Genomic DNA, 21,549 nt, shown 5'->3' on the forward strand with positions numbered 1-21,549 from the left:
TTCTGCAATAACAAAGTTCCATCCTCCTTCATCCTCCGTAACAATATGCCACGACAGCGGAAAAACAGTTCTGGAGGGTCTAAATGGTACCGGCTGCTTGAAAATACCTTGGGAAGTTTATAATCAGTGCAATCAGACTCTGCTGATCTGCGAGGTTCGAACAAATATTTGGCAATGAAACTTAAGATAAATCATCGCGCTGAAAATTATAAAGAGAGAAATCAGAGGCGTAGCTGGCGTAGTCTTACTAAACAGAACCAGTACCGTCTTGATTAGAGATTGTATGGGCGCATAGCTGACAGTATAGCTCAAAGAAAGAAGCAGATCCTCTAAATCTCATAGCAGGCAATGGACGTCCTATCACAGCAAGATAATGGCTGCCACAAGGTGGAAAACGCGGGCGAGGCCGGCGGAGGATTTGATGGTATAATGAAATTAGGAAGTTTTCAGCCACATGAGGCAGTTGGCTGACACGAAACTGGAGTAATTGGAGATCAGTGAAAACAGACCTTAGTCCTGCAGTAGACATCAATACAAGGAAGAAAACGACAGAGCATTAATGATGTTCACACAAACAATCTGTGAGGAAGTCAGTGTTCAAACGGCTGCTAGGCCGGATAGATACGCACCAATGCCACAGTAAATCATGGGTGAGCTGATCAGTGGCCTAGTGTATACTATCTGTGTGCCAGAGGAACATCACCTCAACTTAGTACACGTAGCTGCCTCATTCGCCCAGAAACGGGAGCGTCTATCCTAAGCTAGTAACCGAACGCGTCCGAGTATGAGAAGCTGTCAAGGTCGAGCAAAGTGAGCAGAAAACGAAGCCATGCCCTACAGTCTGAGAGCTGGGAAGTCTGCTTGGTTTATTTTATCTGACGACCAGAGAACAAAGAATCAGGATTCAATTTCCCGCTAATCCCCTCCCTTCGATTTTCCCGGCATGTTCTGATTCTTATATAGATGTGGTTTACGTACCCTACTCCAATGTCTAGAGACAACTCTTTGCTATTTTGTTGCGGCTAATACGGCATGTCTGTGTTGGTAAGTAGGGCTCCAAATAGCCCTACAGGAATTTCGTTGCAACCATGGTAAACATGCTGTTTTCTCACCATCTTCATGGCGTCTGTCATAAACTTCCCCACATAATTGTCGGTGTCACTCTGAACTGGCCACGGGATGGTGTATCAATCAGAGGCTAATGGAACATAAAAGGTCGTTAACCATGGATCGCCTTTTAATATTTCCCTATATTGCCAAGATTGCAACCTCACGCCAGAGTTAGATGAATGCCCGATATTGTACAAGCATAAGAATGAAGATACGCGTCTTATGGTAGAGGCATGGCATATCTATAATGGTGGAAGTGCGTCCGTGAGTCAGCATTCGATTACTTTACATAAGGAAGAGATTAAGTGTCTTAACAGTTATCTCTCACGTAGACCGGCACATGTACCCGACTGACACGTGGTGATAACATTCCTGAGCTTGCGCAGATGAGTTTTGTGTCTCCTTTCTTTTTTCGCCTCAGTGCTTCCTTCAGTTGATACTCGGCGTTCGTATTGTCCATTTCTCTACTCTTGTGTCCTGCCTGCACGCCTCACCTCTTTTTTGCATAATGAATCCTTACCAACTAGCTCAACTTTCTGTCGTTCTCAAAGTCTTGTTCCCTGGGCGACGTAACCTACTCATCCCTGTAATTCGTCATGCTTCATATGTATACTGTGCCCGCGTGGATGACATTTATTGTACTTTCTTTAAATTTTACATCCGACTGAGCACAGTTGACGTTTCAAAATATTGAAAAATAATATTTAAAATATTCTTTTTTACATTATTACATTAGTAAGTTATTCGAATCATGCTTCGAAAGTTTCGACTATTCGTACGTCTCTTGTAACGAACTGCAGTTACGTTCATTAGCTCTAGGCTAAAGGAAAACAAAACAAACAAGCAAAACAAAATTGTAGTGATGAATGTCTGGCTCAGTATTCAGACCTCTCACCATCTCTTTGCGTTTATCTGACTTTCTCATATAAGGTACAACTCGTCAGCAACGATTTCAGTTTTGTGCAACATACGCGACAATTTTTGTGCAAGAGCAGACCATAAAGTTGAAATATTGATTTGTTCAACTCGAAATGAAGCTTTCTATAAGCACCGAATCGTGATGGGCTAACAGCGATACTATCACTATTAAAATGACGAAAGATTTTTTGCGTGAGCTATATTCTCTGGCCATGGAATCATCGGCAGAAGCTGTTTGTCATTATCTTTACAATTATTTGCCTCCCTGACATCTGTCAAGGAATTGCATTCAAAGTTCCTTGGCATGCGGCATCATCTGTGGAGCATTCTTTGACAATATAAACGGTTCTTATTCAAAGACGACTATATCGCTTGCGTACACTGCTGTTCTATCTTCGTTTTTTTTACGCACACGTAAAGAAAACAGTGATGCTGTTATACGCGCCAAAAGCAAAGTTCACCTAAACCGTTCTATTTATTCAGTCCCTCATCAAGTGCGTCAAGTCATACAAAGAAGCCAACCTTTAGCCATTTTCTACGCCATTTCATGTTTGATCGTTCTACACTACTAACTTTGCACAGACCGTAAGTTGCAACGACACCACTACGAACGAAGTGAAAACTGTGGTGCTTGCTTTTCTTGATTTTCACATAGCCCGGCGAACGTGTGCGATCTCAAAACAAAGCAAAAGGTGGCAGATTGTTTTTTGCGCGGAAACATTTCTTCCCATATATAAATAAATTTTTATACTGTTCCGGGATCCCCAAATGGAACGCACTTGTTGTTATTGGCAAACATTCGAGAAAACGAACCAATTTTCTGGGTACCAGAATTTTCGAATATACAAATAAACACTAGACAAGCAGTCACACTGTCATAAAAGAGCCACAGGCGCTTGGCTAATGTTAAGGTCTAAGGTGCGTTGTGCGGTGACGAAGGCAACAGGATTTATACAAAAAACACAAAAATGTTACATATTTTTGTACATATATATATATATATATATATATATATATATATATATATATATATATATATATATATATATATATATATATATATATATATATATATATATATGTACAAAGTTCGAGTGTTCTCTGTTGCCGATGCAGCTGGCCAAATTCGCTTATTGTTTTCGCACCTTACAGCTATTTTTCATTTAAAGAACAATCAGTAAGCACTATAAATTTGTTTTATAGGCATTAAAGCGAGAACAACAAGCGGAACCAAGAAACCCAGTTTGTTGTTTTTAAATATTCATTACCTGTGTCAAGTTTGGTGATACTGCCGATACTACTCCCGCCATTGTGCATGCGTCAAAAGATTGGGGGACACTGTAGTCCTTGATGCTCCCACTCACTAAGAACGGTGCGTTTAATGCGTGCGTATTTTTGTTAATATTTAATAAATGTTAGCCGTAACTTGAAGCTGTCAACAGGGCAACGTAGCATAACACATATGCCAGATCGCGAGGCGACCCGGGCGAGCAAGGTCGACCGGAGAGCTATACCAGCCCTGCTTGCATTTCCTGCCGCGAAGTGCGCTCTCTCGATTTGGCTTATGGCGAAGCCCATTCACAACGACACACAGCACACACAGAAGCACAAATCATTCAGGGCAACACGGATATGCATGGTTCCTCGTGCATTCTGCCGCATTTGTTCCTGTAGAAAAAGATCTCGCACAACTCAAAGAAACGGCGAGATAAAAAGGCATCTAGTTAGTAAACGACGCATCCTTTACCTGGGAGATAGCTCATGCACGAGTCTTTAATAACTATTACGACCATGGTACATTTCGTGGACGTCTCTTTCTGAGGCAGAAAGCAACCAATATCGGATGGTAAAGATATTTTGAGGCCAGGCAGATGAAAATGGCTCCTTTTATATTCATAAGGGAAAATGAAGGCAATGGCGACTGAGTCCTCTGCATGCTTGCAAGGATAATGTAAAGACCTTCTCCCAGAAAATATAGTGACAAGCTGCTCTTGGCGAGTGCACGCCAAGGTATCACCCTTCCTCATGCCCATCTAAATTTTCTGACTGTCAGTAAATACGACGATCATTGTATTTTCAAGTCTTGCTTGAAATAGGAAGAAGATTGCGCTTCACAGTTTTTTCGGTCATGCATCAACTTGGCACTAAATTATAACGTGAATTTCATCCCCTCTGCTAAAGGATTACCACTCTAAGGGATTTTCATTTAACATGAACACAATATGCCTGTATGGTGAAAGAGTTGTGCTGGGTGATACACGTGCGCTAATAATCATAATAGGAAATAAGCACACACTTTTCATTCGCACGTTTTTAAAGAGCGTTTAAACTAAGAACTTTTATGTGCGAGCCCTATTGACTCCGTTCCGCGAACTTGCACCAAAGAGGCAATCGCGATTAAAAAAAAAAAATCAACCCCAATCCCCGACTCCGCGGGCTGCTGGAGACCTTCTCCGCCGGAGAGAGCCGCTTTTGAGAGCCGCTAGGTGGCTGCTCTCAAAAGCGCGGTGCTGGTATAGTCCAGCCCTGGGCGGTCCGGCAAGCCGAAGATGCCACCCGAGTCCAAGGACTTCGAGCCGCCACCTGAGGCCATCACAACTAATGCTACTTACCTATTTCTTTTTATTTTTTATACCACTTAATTTTCTTCTTCAATCGGATTCGATCGCAATCGCAAGTGTCCATGTGACATTGGTATTGCGCTTGCGAGAGTTATCTTTGATGTTAACAGAATGAATGGATTCCTCCTGGATCCAGAGAGAGGTACAGGCGGACAAGAGAAGCAGAAGGTTGCTATCAGGCTATTTCGTCTACGTAAAAATACACACTGTGTAACGGCATACACAATAACGGGTGGCAAAGTTTGTATATATTGCCAAAGACTCATTCCTCTTACTTGTAAGTAGTAATCACAGTTGCCGTGCGCTCTCAATGAACGACTCCGGGCTCAAACAACCAAAAGTTTGTAGATTGAACCAGAACATCCTGCTCTTTTCTCACCGTTGCGTGCCAACGGCGGCATAGCGGGCTACGGTGAAGCCGAGCGGGATGCTGGAGCGGCGCGTGGTGACTCATCACAACTGGTGAGCATGTCAATCTCTGAAAGGAACCTGCCAGCCCTCGTGAGTGATTTTACATGGCGCTCGTAACGTGTTCTCTTGTGTGACGTACAGCAGCAGTGTGGACCCACTCACATAATTGACCAAAACTGTAATTTTGACAGCGGTGTTGCCTCTCGAGGCGTGACCATGCACGTCTACACCACATTCGTTTTAACTTAGCGTATGCAGAAAACCTTTTTACACAAGGTGCAAATGATGCGATCGCCACTGTGTACTGTGTGCGATGTCCATCATGTCTTGCGGCCTACGCATGACCTACACCTCGCGCTTGGATGCCACTACAGCAGCACTGAAATCAACTTTCAGTTTGCGTAGAAGCTCTTGGGAAATGCGATAAGTAAGTGTACAACGAATAAGAACGCAGTAAAAATTGACGTTTTAAGGCTACAATGCATAGAACACGCACCATACTCTTTACGTTCGATCATAAATGAGGTGCCTCCACTCGTAAGCTAAGGACAAGGCACGAACGGTGCAACTAAAGAATAGAGCTATGCAACAGCAAGAACGCGGAACGAGAAGCCCATAGCACGGTGAGCCAGTTGGAAAATTGCTGAAAGGTCGCTAAGTTCTCTCAGCTAAAGGGCCAGCAACAAGTTCATTTTGTATTTGCACGTATCGTAAATCGTTTTTTTCCGAGAACGAGTTTCACAACTGTTTAGAACTTTTCGATATCGTTCTTATTAACTTATTTTTATCTTGCAGTGGCAAGAGACCGTTGTGCTCTCTACCACAAAAGAAGCGTAACTTGCATCGTGGCTCCCCCAGGGTGGCTCATATTACAACAGTACTATAAATTCTCTGTCATATTACTTCTTCTACTTTGCGCCACGGCATCTCGTCCTTGCACGGTAGAGACCCAGCAATCAAATCCAACTCACTGACTACCCCGCTTTCGTGTTGACTTATATAGGTTATAGTCAGAGCGCTTTCGCTAAAACAGCAGAACAAGCGCGATGCCTGCAGAGCATTCCATGCCTTTCTGTTTGTTCTCATCAATAGCCACCGCTTTTCCGAATATTGTTTGCCATCACGTGACGGCAAAAGCAATGATCCACGATGCCCGTTTAGTTCTATATACGACTGTATCCACCGCAGCAAACTGCTAGGTGCCTGTTGCAAGCATGAAAGCCTGCGTTATGTGGTAAAAGAACGAACGTTGCGTTTCGGCTCTGCTCTACCGCTGATACCTCTAGAACGCGTCACGTAACATTGGTGCCTGTGGACTCTGTGCTGGAATTACTGCGCCACCGATGAAGCTGGTATGAGAACCGGGAAGGCTGGCATACCGACTGTTATAACGACGGTGATGTGTGCTGAGAGGTAGTTGTCAAGGGTGCAGGCACGTACCCAGGATTTTTTTTCGGGGGGGGCCCACCACCTCCATCATCATCATCATCATCATCATCATCATCATCATCATCATCATCATCATCATCATCATCATCATCATCATCATCATCATCACCATCATCATCATCATCATCATCATCATCATCATCATCATTTTGTTTTATGTCCACTGCAGCAAGAAGGCCTTTCCCTGCGATCTCCAATTACCCCTGTCCTGCCGCCAACCGATTCCAACTAGCACCCGCGAATTTCCTAATTTCATCGCACCATCTATAGTTTTCTACCGTCTTCTGTTGCGCATCCCTTCTCTTGGTACCCATTTTGTAACCCTAATGGTCCAACGGTTATCTAACCGGCGCATTACATGACCTGCCCAGCTACATTTTTTCCTCTTGATGTCAATTAGAATATTGTCTGTACGCGTTCGCTCTCTGATCCAAACCGCTCTCTTTCTCTCTCTTAATGTTATGCCTAGCAATCTTCGTTCGATCGCTCTTTGCACGGTTCTTAACTTGATCTCAAGTCTCTGCCCCATATGTCAGCACTGGCAAAATGCACTGATTGCACACCTTACTTTTATAATAATAATATTTGGGGTTTTACGTGCCAAAACCACTTTCTGATTATGAGGCACGCCGTAGTGGAGGACTCCGGAAATTTTGACCACCTGGGGTTCTGTAACGTGCACCTAAATCACAGGTGCACACGGGTGCACCTAAATCACAAGCACACGGGTGTTTTCGCATTTCGTCCCCATCGAAATGCGGCCGCAGTGGCCGGGATTCGATCCCACGGCCTCGTGCTCAGCACACCTTACTTTTCAATAATAATGGTAAGCTTCCAGTCAGGAGCTGGCAATGTCTGCCGTATGCGATCCAACCTATTTTTATTCTTCTGTGAATGTCGTTCGCATGATCAGGGTTTCCTGTGAATAATTGACCTAGGCAAACGAACTCCTTCACAGTCTCTAGTGACCGATTGGCGATCCTGATGTGTTGTTCCTTTACCAGACTATTTATCATTATCTTCACCTTCTGCATATTAATATTCAACCCCACTCTGACACTCTCTCAGTTAAGGCCTCCAATCATTTGTTGTAACTCGTCTGCACTGTTGCTGAAATAGAACAATGTCATCGGCAAACCGAAAGTTGCTGAGATATTTGCCGTCGATCTTTTCTCCTAAGCCTTTCCAGTTTAATAGCTTGAATTCTTCTAAGCGCGCAGTGAACAGCTTTGGAGAAATTGTGTCTCCCTGTATGACCCCTTTCTCTATAGGTATCTCCCTGCTTTTCTTATGTAGAATTAAGGTAGCTGTAAAACCTCTGTAGATATTCTTACGCGAAGGAAAAGTCAGTAAGACGAAAAACTACTTACAGTTTATATTTACAACAACGGTTGCAGAGCGCTGACCGGTTAGATTCACAGCGCGAGCCCAGTTCGTTCTTCCTCTTTTCTGGAGTGATGGCGCCCACGCGCCGCGTTAAAACAAACAAATACCACGTGCATGTAGCAATATTTTCCAAGCTTTTTACGTGAGCGTTCTGTACTCCTTGATTACGTAGTGCCTCTATGACTGCTGGTATCTCTACTGAATCAAATGCCTTTTCGTAATCTGTGTAAGCCATGTAGAGAGGCTTATTGTACTCTGCGGATTTCGCAATAACCTGAGCGATGATATGGCTGTGATCCATTGTAATGTATCTTTTCCTGAAGCCAGCCTGTTCCCTTGGTTGACAAATCCAGCCCTTATTTTATTGGAGTTTATTTTGGTAAATATTTTACATAATACTGGGAGCAAGCTAATGGTCCTATAATTTTTCAATTCTTAACGTCCCCTTTTTTGGATTAGTATAATGTCTGCATTCTTCCAGTTTTCTGGGACCCTTGCAGTCGATAGACACTTCGTATAAACAGCCGCCAGTTTTCCAAGCATTGTGTCTCCTCTATCTTTGATTAAATCGACTGTTATTCCACCTTCTCCTCCCGCTCTTCATCGTTTCATTTCTTGCAGGGCCCTTCTGACCTGCAGTTATAGGAGAGTTTCTGTATCCTGTTCATTACTGTTTCTTAGTGCGGTATCGTGACTCCTCTTAGTACTGTATACAGGTCAACTTAGAATTTTTCCGCTGCTTTTACTATATCTTCGAGATTGCTGATGATATTATCCTTTATTGTATACATCATGGTTTGTCCCAAGCAAGGTTTCTTTTTTACTGATTTCAGGCTGCCTTCATTTTTTACGGCTTCTTCAGTCTTTCTCATGTTATAGTTTCGAATATCAGTTATTTTCGCCTTGTTGATCAGTTTTGACAGCTCCGCGAATTGCGTAACGCTGTGCGGCCGCCAGTACCACACAACCGTGTAGAGCGCAGGACTCTGCGATTCTAGATGTACTGCGCTCACTGCGAAAAGTTAGAAAAACACCCACATAAGCACAGCAGAGACGTGGCTACGTGAGGTGGTTCGACCGATAACTGTAGAAGCGTCATTCAAAGCAAGTAATTCTTCTCCACTTCCGGCAGCGTTTTCTCTACTTCTTTTTTAAATAAAAAGATGTTGATCCATAAATAGTCTCATAAACAACGCTTAACTTTTTTTATTATTCGCTTTTCCTTGCAGTTTGGTTGTTGCCTTGGCTCTCTCCCTTAGTAGATCGCTTCATTTCTCAACTCCTTGCTATTTTTGTTTCCAGTTGCCAATTTTGCACGAAAAGTATTATACAATTAGGGAAAAACCGACGAGCTGACGGGCGACAGTCATCTTGCTTATGGTTTTAAGAGTTATTGCAGGGTATCATGATGGACGCACTCTCACATTATTCTATTTCCCACCTTATCTAACCCACTCACGTGTATATGGTTGCGGGCGTCTGACAGCCTCGCGGCGAGCCGTAACTCAAGGAAATAATGAAGCAAAGGGAAAAGTTAAACGCAATTGGCGTTTTCTCCGGCCGCAACTCGTTCCACGAGAGTACAGACCAGCTCAGTAACAGCCGCATCCCTTTCCTGGTCCCAGGATCAGCCTAAACAAAGAAGGTTGAACTAACAAAAGCAACAGCTATGCGCGAGACGGTTGAATAGATGGTGACAACTGAACGCATGTCGAGTTAATCGCACGGGTGCGGAATCTATGAGAAAACTGTCCTTCACATTACAAGAGATGCCGATAACTACCGCCATTTAAAAGGAGTGAAAAAGGCAGCATAATGCTGACCGATTAATAGCTGCAAAAGTCTCAACATTGATCTGATGGCGCTTTAGGAATGTGTGAGGAGTGGTGGCGTGAGTGTGTGTGTGTGTGTGGGGGGGGGGGGTATGCCACTTGATTTCGGGGGGGGGCCCGGGCCCCCCCGGGCCCCCCCCTGGGTACGTGCCTGCAAGGGTGTTTCTTTTTTCGTTCAGCTTATCTTTGTCGCCCACTTGCTCGTCTTTGGCATCCTCTAGGCGAGAAGTATCACCTCTGCTGCTTTGTTTTGCGCTCCATAACTCAATTCGTCCCCGTAATCCTCACACTTTTATACTTTCGTCGTTTCTATTTTGTAACCGTAGCACTATATTCATATTTTTTAACGTAGCACTAGATATGTTTATTGCGTGAATGTAACGTCAATATAAGCATCATCCAAAGAACTGCACTATTTTAATGCAATTGTACGCAGACATTATGCCAGCGCCTTATGTACAAATAGGCTGCTCCTCTCAAAATGAATTTGTTGAGATTTACGCGTTGTGTGTTGCCCTACATGCGTGTCGTTGTTCTCGCGTCTATTAGAGAGATACACTGCATTCAGCTCTTATCTGTCAGCATGACGTCCTGATATGTGCAAGGTTTCTTTCATTAAAGTCCCTGCCATTATTTCATTCTTTCCATTAAAGTCCCTTTCATTTCATCCTTTCCATTCAGAAGCGGCTCCATTCCTCCGAATATCTGGTTGTGAGCCTAAGTTTTCGTTCATATTTGGAGATGATTCGTATGGTTCCGCCTCTTTCAACCACGTCATTTGTTGCAATTTCATAAACAAAGCGAACATTTTGCTGAAATTAGTGCCTCTTTCGTGAGGGAAGCTGCTCAGTCATCTGAACACACGCACACACACTAAGAAAAGCGCTTTCATTGACTGAGAAGTTGATTATAATTTACCGTATGGGTAGCGTACTTCACTGCACGTTACAGGGGGTGTATATTAGAATCGGCTGCGCTGCTTAAAGTCATGGCATGAAGGAACACTGAAACAATTGTCGAAGAAAAGGGCACATTTTGTATTAAAGACGATTTCATTAATTCTCTGTGTGTATTTGGCACACCCCACTCTATTGCGTAGCAACCAACACTTCACTAAAGAAGGTGAAAATTACCGACAATATTGCTTCAAGCTAAAGTAGTGAAAGTGAGGCTTCCGTGACCGTGTAAATTTAGTTAACTAGGTCAGTCAGTTCGGATACATTGCAGCTGTGCCTCTAAAAGTACAACATCGTTCACGAAACGCCGCCGTCGCAGGGGATGTTACATTGAAGCTAGGTGGCTTAACCTATAGAGCGCTGTGAAGTTAAATAATCTACAGTGAAAGCAATCGATTTCTGATAGTGTTGACTTTAAATCGAAGCGTATTCGGTCGATCATGCGTATAAGTTAAATTATATAGCCTCACACGACTAGCGCATCACGCAAAACTGTTTCTCTCTCTCTCTCTCTCTCTTGCCGTTACGTTTTATCTACAGCCGTGTGAGAAAGCATCGGTGAGTGACTGACTCAGTGCAAGACTAAGTGGCGAAAGCACTGGTGAATGGATTCAGCGTGTTTTTCAGTATTTGCTCAGCCCAAGCCAGGCATGTGTTACAAATGCTGGGAAAAAATCACGATTGTGTCGCTGCCGGAAACGCAAGGACTTCTCTCCCTACAGTATGACCTTTTTATACCATTGTTCGGACATAACACTTCGGCCTTATTCTCGTGTCAGGGGTATCAGTACCGCGGCAGCCTGTTGTTCGACGGTATCACATGCTACAAAGAGAATCAGTGAAAGAAGAAAGGAGGATCAGACAGATAATCGGGGTGAATGCTCTGAAGAGCTGCAGTTGCCATGTTTCATTAACTTGCGCAGAAGAAACATCGTGTACACTTTGCGTGCTCTCTCTTGCCTTCCACTAATCGGCTGGATAGCGAGTAACTGGAGCTACAGTAAGATTTCTCGATCTCGTCTGGTTTGGTTACAATTAGCCTCGCGTCCTCGGGCCTTCTAGTTGAGGAAACGAATGCGGAAGAGTGAAAGGATGCCCGGAGTCTGCAGTGACGGCCAAACTTACTGTAAGCTCGCATTGTTACCCTTGCCACTTTGTTTCCAATTTCCTGGTGCTTTGAATACGGCGCTGTGGAAAGCAAGCAGAGATGTCACTTTGTATATCTTCGCATTGAGGTTATAACCACCGCGCGCGCACGTTTTTTAATATTTTTTTTAATCTGCCCTATGTTTTAAATGTTACTACCACGGGAGGTAATATTACGAGTGTATATAGTAACCGTCAAGTTTAGGCAACTGTTGAGTTCGGCAAAACTCGCATAACACTGTTCACAAACCTTTTGTATAATCTTACAGAATATAAGGGGATATTCAGCCTCAATTGCATGGAATTTGATCACCTTGTTAGAAGCTGCGAAGGGGGCTGTCAATGATGTGTGGTCGATGTCGCTTTGCTCATTCTACATCCGACAAAAGTCGCACTCCGAGCCAAAGTTATTGAGCAATGCCCTGTGCGCAAATAGGCGTCTGAAGAAAGCAATTATCATCATATAATTATGACAGCCATGAAGCTCATTCTGCAACACCTGTTTAGTGAACAAGCCTAAAAACTGCTCAGGCGCTTCTTGTTCATAGCACAAATGTTTACTATCATGCCGTCATGACAATAATAAAATGACCTAATGTTTGAAAATGAGGCATTCATATCGGTAACGAATTGACGCTTCATTTCTAAATATTGATTATACAACAAGCTGCTCCGTGACAGCACAGATTGGTGACGCGCGTTAAAGCAGACGATCACGAAGTACGTCTTCTGGTTGCCGCTACCGTGCACGAGACAATATGTATGGTTGGCATCGACATCATCACGGACGCAATTTCGGATGCACGCAAGTCAAGAAGCTCCGCGCGGCTAGAAGTCGAGAAACAGGAAACGTGACAATATGACATGCAAGTGGGGGAGGTATTCATGGGATTGACTAATCGATAACATGGGATGATCCGGTAGAAAACAACCATTGCCAAAAAGCAGAACAATGTAGCATCATATTATGGTGCAGTGACGTCACGTACCGTGGCCACAATGTGCACTAGCACACTGAGAAGCAACGTCAACTATTTATGCCAACGAGGCCACAAATTTCAAGCATCATCGCATGCTTACGCACTTTATTGTGTGTTGAAGTTGTCAGAACCAGCGGGACTAAAAGAAAGATACATTGCTATGAATGCATAACACCTGCTTTGTCAAAAAATTAGCAAATAGCCCTTGAATGACGCCATAAAAATACACAACATACAAAGCTAAAAATATTAAATGTAGTGTCGAGGCGAAGGTCGCATTTCTAGCGTTTTTTTCGGACTTAAGACTATTACGCGCAAATTAACGATGATTATTTTGGTGCTCGAGAAGCGTAGCTACCTAATCCAAAACTCCCTAACCATTACTCTATCTTTAACGGCTGACGCCGTAAATAAATGGCGCAATAAGAGAGTGCTGCCCTATTGTAGTCCATACTAGCACACCCAGAGATGCCTAGTATGACTGAGCTGACAGTTATCTGAGATGATTTATTTACTGCCTTCCGCTGCCTTAGCCAATGCCTGCACGTCTAAAGTGATATCCGTAGACTGATTGATTGAGAATACACTTCGTTTCGTGCGCTAAAATGGTCCTGCCTTTAGCGTTTCTAGCTAAAGCTCTACGGGTATCGATATCGTAACGTTGCTCACTTGTTCGCACTTTCGCATGACCTCACTGATAAATCAAGAGCGAATAACCTCACCCACATTTTGGATAAAAATAAGCCTGCCTTTCTTATGCCCCCCCCCCCCCCCCCCCGCCTACAGGCTACGTGGTCACTCTCAATCTTTCACCTCATGAAAGCCGCCGGCATGCAGGGAGACAGGTGCTAGAGACAGCAGAAATTGATTCGGTGGGGAAAACGAAGAAATCGCAGATGCATGGGAAAAAAAGAGGAAAAGAAAGGAAATAGGTGAATTAGAACGAAGTAATGCAACCAGTTAGAAGAAGAAAGAAAAACGGACTAAGAAATATTACCGAGAGGCAGGAACATGGAACATTTGAGATCTGCCCCCTTTTCTAGAATTGCTTCCTCGTTCAAATGGTGAAGTTTTTTTTTTCCCTTAGCCATTTGCTTTTCCACATTTCGTCCGATTTTCCTTTTTCTTTTTCCCCCTTTTTTCACTCCTAGTCCGAGACAAGCATAACAGCCAGTGCACAAAATTTTGCCGCCGTTTAGGCCGTAGGCGCTTTAGACAGGAGATTTCCCTGCGACACGCGAAATAAAACAAAAATGAAATCAATATGTATAAGTAACGCAACAAGAAAGATAAGTTAACCAAGAGTGCCATGCAAAAAGATAATCTAAAACATTATTTCAAGGTGAAGTAATCTCAAAGCTGCCAGCAGAGATGCCTTCCAGAACCAGGATCGTGCTGGATTCTTTAGATCGGTCGTTTTTCTTGCTATACAAAATTTATGGAAAAATGAGCCTCTTTCATGCTACCACAGCGTCGTATTTCTCGGTAATAGCGTATTCTTTATTTTATGCAAAGTAATTTTATTTTATTATAATTTTTTTTTGCAGTGAGAGCGTGTAGATCTGCTTGAAAACGTCTTGCGGTGGGCCACATCACGCGGAAGTCACTGGCAGGCTTTTGAATGCATGATTTGGCTGTTATAAGTCGTTCATGTTTTCAGTCGACCGTTGTAAAACGTCGCTTCTTGATTAAGAGAACGCAGCTACCGAGCACACGTTAATCGTCAAATCCTGCCGCGTTATCTTTCTCAAGGCCAGATAGCAGCAAGAAATATCTCTTAGAAAAAGAGGATTCATTTGATGATTTGGCCTTCGTCTGAAGAAATGAGTGCATGAAGTCTACCACTGGGACACTGCGAAATTGAGATCACGAATGAGGTGCTGTTTTATGCAAAGATTCTTTACTATCCCTTTCACTCTTCTACAGGGACGCTATTAGCCCCTTGGTAGTCGGCATTTTTTGTGTCCGTCCATGAACAAAAATTATCATTGCCAGAATTGGCTCATACGCCACTAAGCAACTGAATATACCATGGCTCATCCCCCTCGTAATGCAGATGCTACAAGCACTCAGCAAAGTGGAGCGAACAGTGCATACGTTCATTGGAATCATGTATATACAAGGTACATAACAGCGCACGTTTCAATAAATAAAAAGCTCAGAACAAGCATCCATCATCAGCAGCAATGGCTCCTACCCCGGTATGCAAGGAACACTACAATGGCTCATACCCTCGTAAGCAAGCCAAAATGTAATGGCTCTCACCTCTGTAAGGCAGATGCTACAAGTGCTCAGAAAAGTGAAGCGTTCGAACCATCAATAAAGCAGTTGTAGTGGTGGTTTTGCAACAGCTTCGCTGGACATTCACTTTCGCAAAGCATGGATGGCGAGTCAATCCTATTTTCATCACCCATCACAGCTAGCGGCCAATACCGGTGATAAAGTAAGTGTGGCGTCCTGTCAGCCTAAGACGAAAGATATAATAAGGTACAAAACGAAAAATAAAAAAAACATCGTTAGACAAGAAGGCTCCAGAACCGAGTAGGCAACCCTAGCAAATATGATGCACATTGCATAGCTTTATCTTTCGTTTCATTTGCCCGTGGTAGATCAGTATTGAGTGTGACCTATTCACATGGGTGCATCTTATGTGTTCTCATTTCAATATCCGGCGTACACTTTTGGCAAGTTGTCTTTCCGTCACTTGTGCGAGAAGCCAAAATCTGCGCTTGTACCTGCAGCTTGTGAAACACAAATAAAGCTTCCGTTTCAGAAAGTTGACAGACGTGTATATAGCATGCCACTTCCAGTCGACCATTGGAGAAGCGGGTGACAAAATTCGCACGTACGGAAGTGTTTACTGAAGGCTATCTCACAGGTCCCAATGCCTAAGACGGTCGAACAGCTATGGCCTAAGAAATCCAAGTCATAAACCTTGTTTCTTATATACTGCGCAGCTGATTTCATCAAGCATAGTTGGAAGTTGTTTTCGTGCTTTATAGAACTTTCTGCGGGTTCACACTCTACATTAGCTCGAGAAAAATTGCGGGTAGAACTGTGGCTTCACTGGAGTGGTGAGTGCGATTCAACGAGACTCAGTTGCGTACAACGAGTGAGAACATTGCTCCCAGGAGCTTTCGGCGTCTACTCGAATGCACTGGAGTAATTGAGTCAACTTGAGGTACTCTTCGTGGTATGGGACTCACTTAGGAATGCTAATTAAAATCGAGCGTCTTCTTAGTCGAGCGGACACGACTGTGCTCCTGTCGGTGTAGGTTGAAGGATAATTTGCAGTCGGCGATCATTTGTGAACACGAGGAGTAGCATTGGGATATTACACTGCGCTGGTAGACCAGATTGTATGACACATGTCTACAAACTGTGAAATAAGGCAGCTTCAAATAAACGGGCTACATCATTACCTCACCGCTCAGTTCTCTCTCATACGGCGTTAAGAATGGCGAACTCTCTCTTAAACTACGTGCAATCAGTTCTCAGGAACTCAGGAAGAGGACCATAGTGTTGAAGCAATGAACGACAATCTTGTGCGCATCATTAAGGAGTGTGCACTAGAAGTCGGTGGTAACCCCGTTATACAGGATACCAGTAAGCTATCGCAGGAGACGAAATATCTGATCAAGAAACGCCAATGTATGAAAGCCTCTAACCCTACATCTAGAATAGAACTGGCCCAACTTTCGAAGTTAATCAACAAGCGTAAGGCAGCTGACATAAGGAAGTATAATATGGATAGAATTGAACATGCTCTCAGGAACGGAGGAAGCCTAAAAGCAGTGAAGAAGAAACTAGGAATTCGCAAGAATCAGATGTATGCGTTAAGAGACAAAGCCGGCAATATCATTACTAATATGGATGAGATAGCTCATGTGGCTGAGAAGTCCTATAGAGATTTATACAGTACCAGCGGCACCCACGACAGTAATGGAAGAGAGAATAGTCTAGAGGAGGTCTAGAACTGATTTTATTTTTTTCTCTCATACCAAAAGTGTGTTACTTGAATAATTCATTTGACTAGTCTAAAGGGCAAGGGAATGCAACCCACACAAACACTCTTTAAACGATTGTTAAATGCAGCATTTACGTCTTTACACACCAGGCTGACTTCTGTCAAGAACTAGGAGAACTATCCGCTAGGCAGATTTTACTTGGTAAACCGCAAGAGCAAGTCTAAATACAATCAACCAGAATTTAGGCGGCTATGTCATTTTCTATATCTTGCACAGGAACAGGTCTCCGGCATGAAAATTTCTCCTGTCTGATCAAAAACTACTGTGTGATGTCAACACCTCATTACTGTGGCTAATTCAGGCCTGCTTCACCGGTGAAGTTAGCCTATCCTGCCCGTTGAACAAGCACATGGCTGGCACTAATATCCTCCGAAACCAAACATGCAAAAGTATTTTGTTTTTCCTTTCTGTGAGCAAAATGTTGGTTAAAATAGATTGCAAACTTTCTTTCCCGTCTATGTACTATAAAACCGCAAAGGACAAGATGTGCCATATGTCTCTGGACCATGACTGGAGGGTAAGTTCGGAAACATAGGAGGTTATCTTGCACTCATAAAATAAAAAAAAAGCCGGCAGAATCCACGCCCTGCGAGAATCGATGTTATGCGAAGCAGTGCGCGGGGCGCCTACCAAGTTTACAAAACGACCAGGAGAGCACCAAGATGTGGGCGGGTAGATACACAGATAGATAGATATTGTCCACGTGGCAAATGTTCGCCAAGAAATGCTTCGCCTTTAAAAGAAATGATTAGTGATTTAGCAGTAAACACGAGAGAAATATGTTAGCATTACGTTGCGCCTCTTTGAGGTTCCGGCCGGATTCGTGATTCAAACTGCATTCATCAGAAGGCAAAGTATCTGTATGTATGTATGTATGTATGTATGTATGTATGTATGTATGTATGTATGTATGTATGTATGTATGTATGTATGTATGTATGTATGTATGTATGTATGTATGTATGTATGTATGTATGTATGTATGTATGTATGTATGTATGTATGTATGTATGTATGTATGTATGTATGTATGTATGTATGTATGTATGTATGTATGCCTTTACTACGTGACCGGCTATCCATGCGTCACACACGTGCACTTTTTGCTATTTTGATACTCCTAATGCTACCACATTAAATAATGAGCTTTTTTCGACACAGATATGTTAGCTCACACATCTGCAGGTAGGTATATTATCGGCACGCAACCTGCTCACATGGCACTACGCGGCATTTTAGTGGACGGTACCTTCTCGTGTTAAAGTATCGTCGAGTCACTGCACTCATGTCGAATACAATTTCTGTGGTATCAATAGCCAATACTCGTGGCTCCCCGTAATTCCACTGCCAAAGCTAAATATCTTAATGTGTCATTCGCCATGGCCACATATGCAGAACAAGGAGGAAAGCGGGGCTCAAAAATGCTAAGCGCTTAAAGCTCGCGCAGTGGTCAAACACGACAAAATACATATTTCCTAGTTGTAGGAGTACATAGTTCAAAATTTACCGTGACTGCTTCTCCCGGTTTACCCTATAAATAGCCAGATCTGCAAAGGAGTGGTTCATTTATGATTACATTGTTTTTTCTAGGAACCCAACTTCAACGTTCTTTCGCATTTCTGTCCTTCACTAAAGAGATAAATTCTTGGGCTGGTCAACACGTCAATGTTTCAGCCCAAAACTAAGAATAAAAATGGAGAAGGGTTGACTCGATATTGATATTTTGTCATACATTTCCGGGATTCTGCAGCCAGAGCTCTTGCTCGAGTTTACGTTTTTATTTCTCGTCAGACTAATGTTTGTAGCAATATTCTTGAAATCGGAGTGATGACTACCGTTTTCGTCTTCTTTTGAGACATGTTCTAGTTAGCATAAATAAAAGTGAAGCTGCAGATTAACATTGACAACCATTTAATCCCTTTGTTCTTAGCATTTTTTAAGAGCCGAGCCTAGGGAAAGTAACACCAGTTCTGCATACAAAAGAGCCCATGTTACGAGTTGTGCTACATTTTTGAGTCCATAGCCAAATAAATAACTTCCTATAAATCGCCGATTAACCTATACCGCTTCCTGTTCTCGCCTACCACTGAACGCTACCCATTATTACTACTCCATCGGTGGCTTTCATCTCTAATCTTTTCGTTTGTTCTTTTACAACCAAGAACGAAACAATAGGACATTTTCTAACCTTCCCATTCGGATGACATAGCACCATTTCTTTACAAAAGAACAATCTGTTTTGATGCGGAGAGACATCGCAAGAAAAACTAAAGGCTTAGCCTACTCAGCCTCATGATTTCAAGAAATATTTGACGCTGGTTTTGACTCGAAGGTTTTTCGGAGCAAACATTCGCTTTATTCCATGTGGCAAAAATTAACTTTGTTTGAAACATCTGGATTAGCTACAGCCGACTTGTGTGCACAGGAACTGAGTTATATAAAAAAATGGCCGTGAGCTTCAATTTGTTTTAATTTCCAAAACTATTGATCAGGACACTTTATGTCCTAATAATTACTGTCTTATAAGCCTGAGGCATACATAGCAATAATCTTTTGGACCTTAAAAACTTCGGTGAAAGAGTGCCCGCCACAAAAGTCAGGTGTTTTAAAAGCGCAACTTGCCTCACATGACAATATTAAGGGCAGAGTCCACCTTCCGCAGGCTGTAAATCATTTCATTGGAGTTTTCCAGACTTGGCGATTTGTACAAACCACAGTTTCTTCATTAATAAAGTATTAGGAAACCGGCAATTAATGTTTGTCGTATTCTAGAAGCAGTCAGTACTCTAGGATGGCTTATACGAACTGAGGCAGGCCAATCCTCATAGCCAGCTTATTGTCGGTGAAGACGGCAGTGCAACTGTGAACAGTTCCCACGAACGACAGGTTTTCGGAAATTATAGTTCAACATTTATGCTAGACAGGCCGTGGTTGCTTATTGGATACGGCGTTCAGCTGCTGAGGTCGAGGTGACGGGTTGGTTGCCCGATCAATGGTGGCAACATTTCAATGGAGGCAAAATGATAGTGTCCTGCGCTTCGCTTGTGAGTTAGAAAAACCCATGCAGTGGGAGTCATTCCACACCCCCCCACCCACGGCATCTTTCAATGCCACATGTTGACAGTGGACGTTTAATCCGTGTACTCGCTCAGTCGATATCTTCTCATTTTAGATCGCTTCGTACAAACAGTATTGGAAAAACCGTGGTATCCCACCTGTTATTTACGAAAGCTGCCAGCCCACAACCAAACGAATCGCCATCTGAATCCGAATCAAGAAATTGTGCTCGTAACCAAAACGGAAATACCAGCAAAGTGCCATGCGCTCACTCGTATGAATAACCTCTGCAAATACACTTGCTCACTAGCACAGTCATGGGCTACGAGGAGCTACTGCATCAAGCACGGGAATGAAGTATCTCGTATCACCCGCCCTGGTTGCTTAGTTCTGATGGCATTAGGCTGCTAAGCACGAAGTCACGGGATCAAATTCCCGCCACGGCGGCCGCATTTTGATGGGGTCGAAATGCGAAAACGCCTGTGTGCTTCCATTTAGGCGCACGTTAAAGAACCTCTGGTGGTCCAAATTATTTGGGAGTCCCTAACTACGGCGTCCCTCATAATCAGATCTTGGTTTCGGCGTGTAAAACCCCATAATTGCAGTACCCCAGAAAGTAGTCTGGAAGACGAAGTTTCAGTCGAGCTAAATCGTTATCAACAGTATACAAGGAAGGTGGCTCTCTCTCTGTTCCTTGCCTGTGAACAAAGTAACAAGTGAACTCAAACGACGCAGAAAAATAATTCTGAAGCAGCAATGACAAACAAACGGATTAGGAAAGTTGGTTTAACCTAGGTGTTTCCGGATGTGCTTGCAAGCAGTGTTCGCACGTATAATTAAGCCTTATACACGCGAAAATGCAGAAGCCACAATAAGTGCGCTCTTTATTTAAGCGCCAGTTCTGGTCCCACTCACTGGCACGTTTACAAGTACGCCGGCTAGCCGCCCGCGTGTAGAAGCATCGTTAGCATTAAAACCATGCGGAGCAACGCGGGCCACCTTGACGTAACTTTCTGCTTGCCATCAACATACATTTCGGAGTATGAAACACACCGAGCAGAGATTAAGATGTGTCGAGAAGAACGTGACGCAACCCAATAAAAAAAAAGCCAGTAGAATGGACGGGAGGTCTACGAGAGATGCGTTTCGAGCCGTATAACATGTCTGCACCCATGTTCTTTAATTTTATACGGCAGCAAACTCGTCCGCTCGTAATTATCCACTGTATTCGAAAATCTCTCTCTCTCTCTATGTTTTTTTAAATGAAATATCTAAACAAAAGAGAAGAAATAGAACAAAAGATCAATCGAAACGGCATAACGCTGGAAATTGGTAGGATGAAAGAGCACGCGACAAATCCATCACTGTTAGCCTTTGGGGCTTCTGGAGCACCTTGGCGGAGAAGGATCAAGATATACCCCCGCATCCCTCGTGCGCAAATAGACGCGAGGCTTTCTGCCTTTTTGTCTCGTCGCCGGCGCTCAGCCAAGTCGCCCGCAGGCCGGATGCAGTTGCTTCTGCGTCCTTCAATGTTGACGCTCCTTGTCAGGCAGACAAGCGCTTTGTTTTCCTTGCTCGCCCGAGCCGCTGGCCGGTCAGTCAATACGAGGCTCATAGGACTCAATCGAAAAATCCCTGTCGCGACTCGCCTGGCT

This window comes from Dermacentor albipictus, chromosome 4 (assembly GCF_038994185.2).
Source record: "Dermacentor albipictus isolate Rhodes 1998 colony chromosome 4, USDA_Dalb.pri_finalv2, whole genome shotgun sequence".
Lineage (NCBI taxonomy): Eukaryota > Metazoa > Arthropoda > Arachnida > Ixodida > Ixodidae > Dermacentor > Dermacentor albipictus.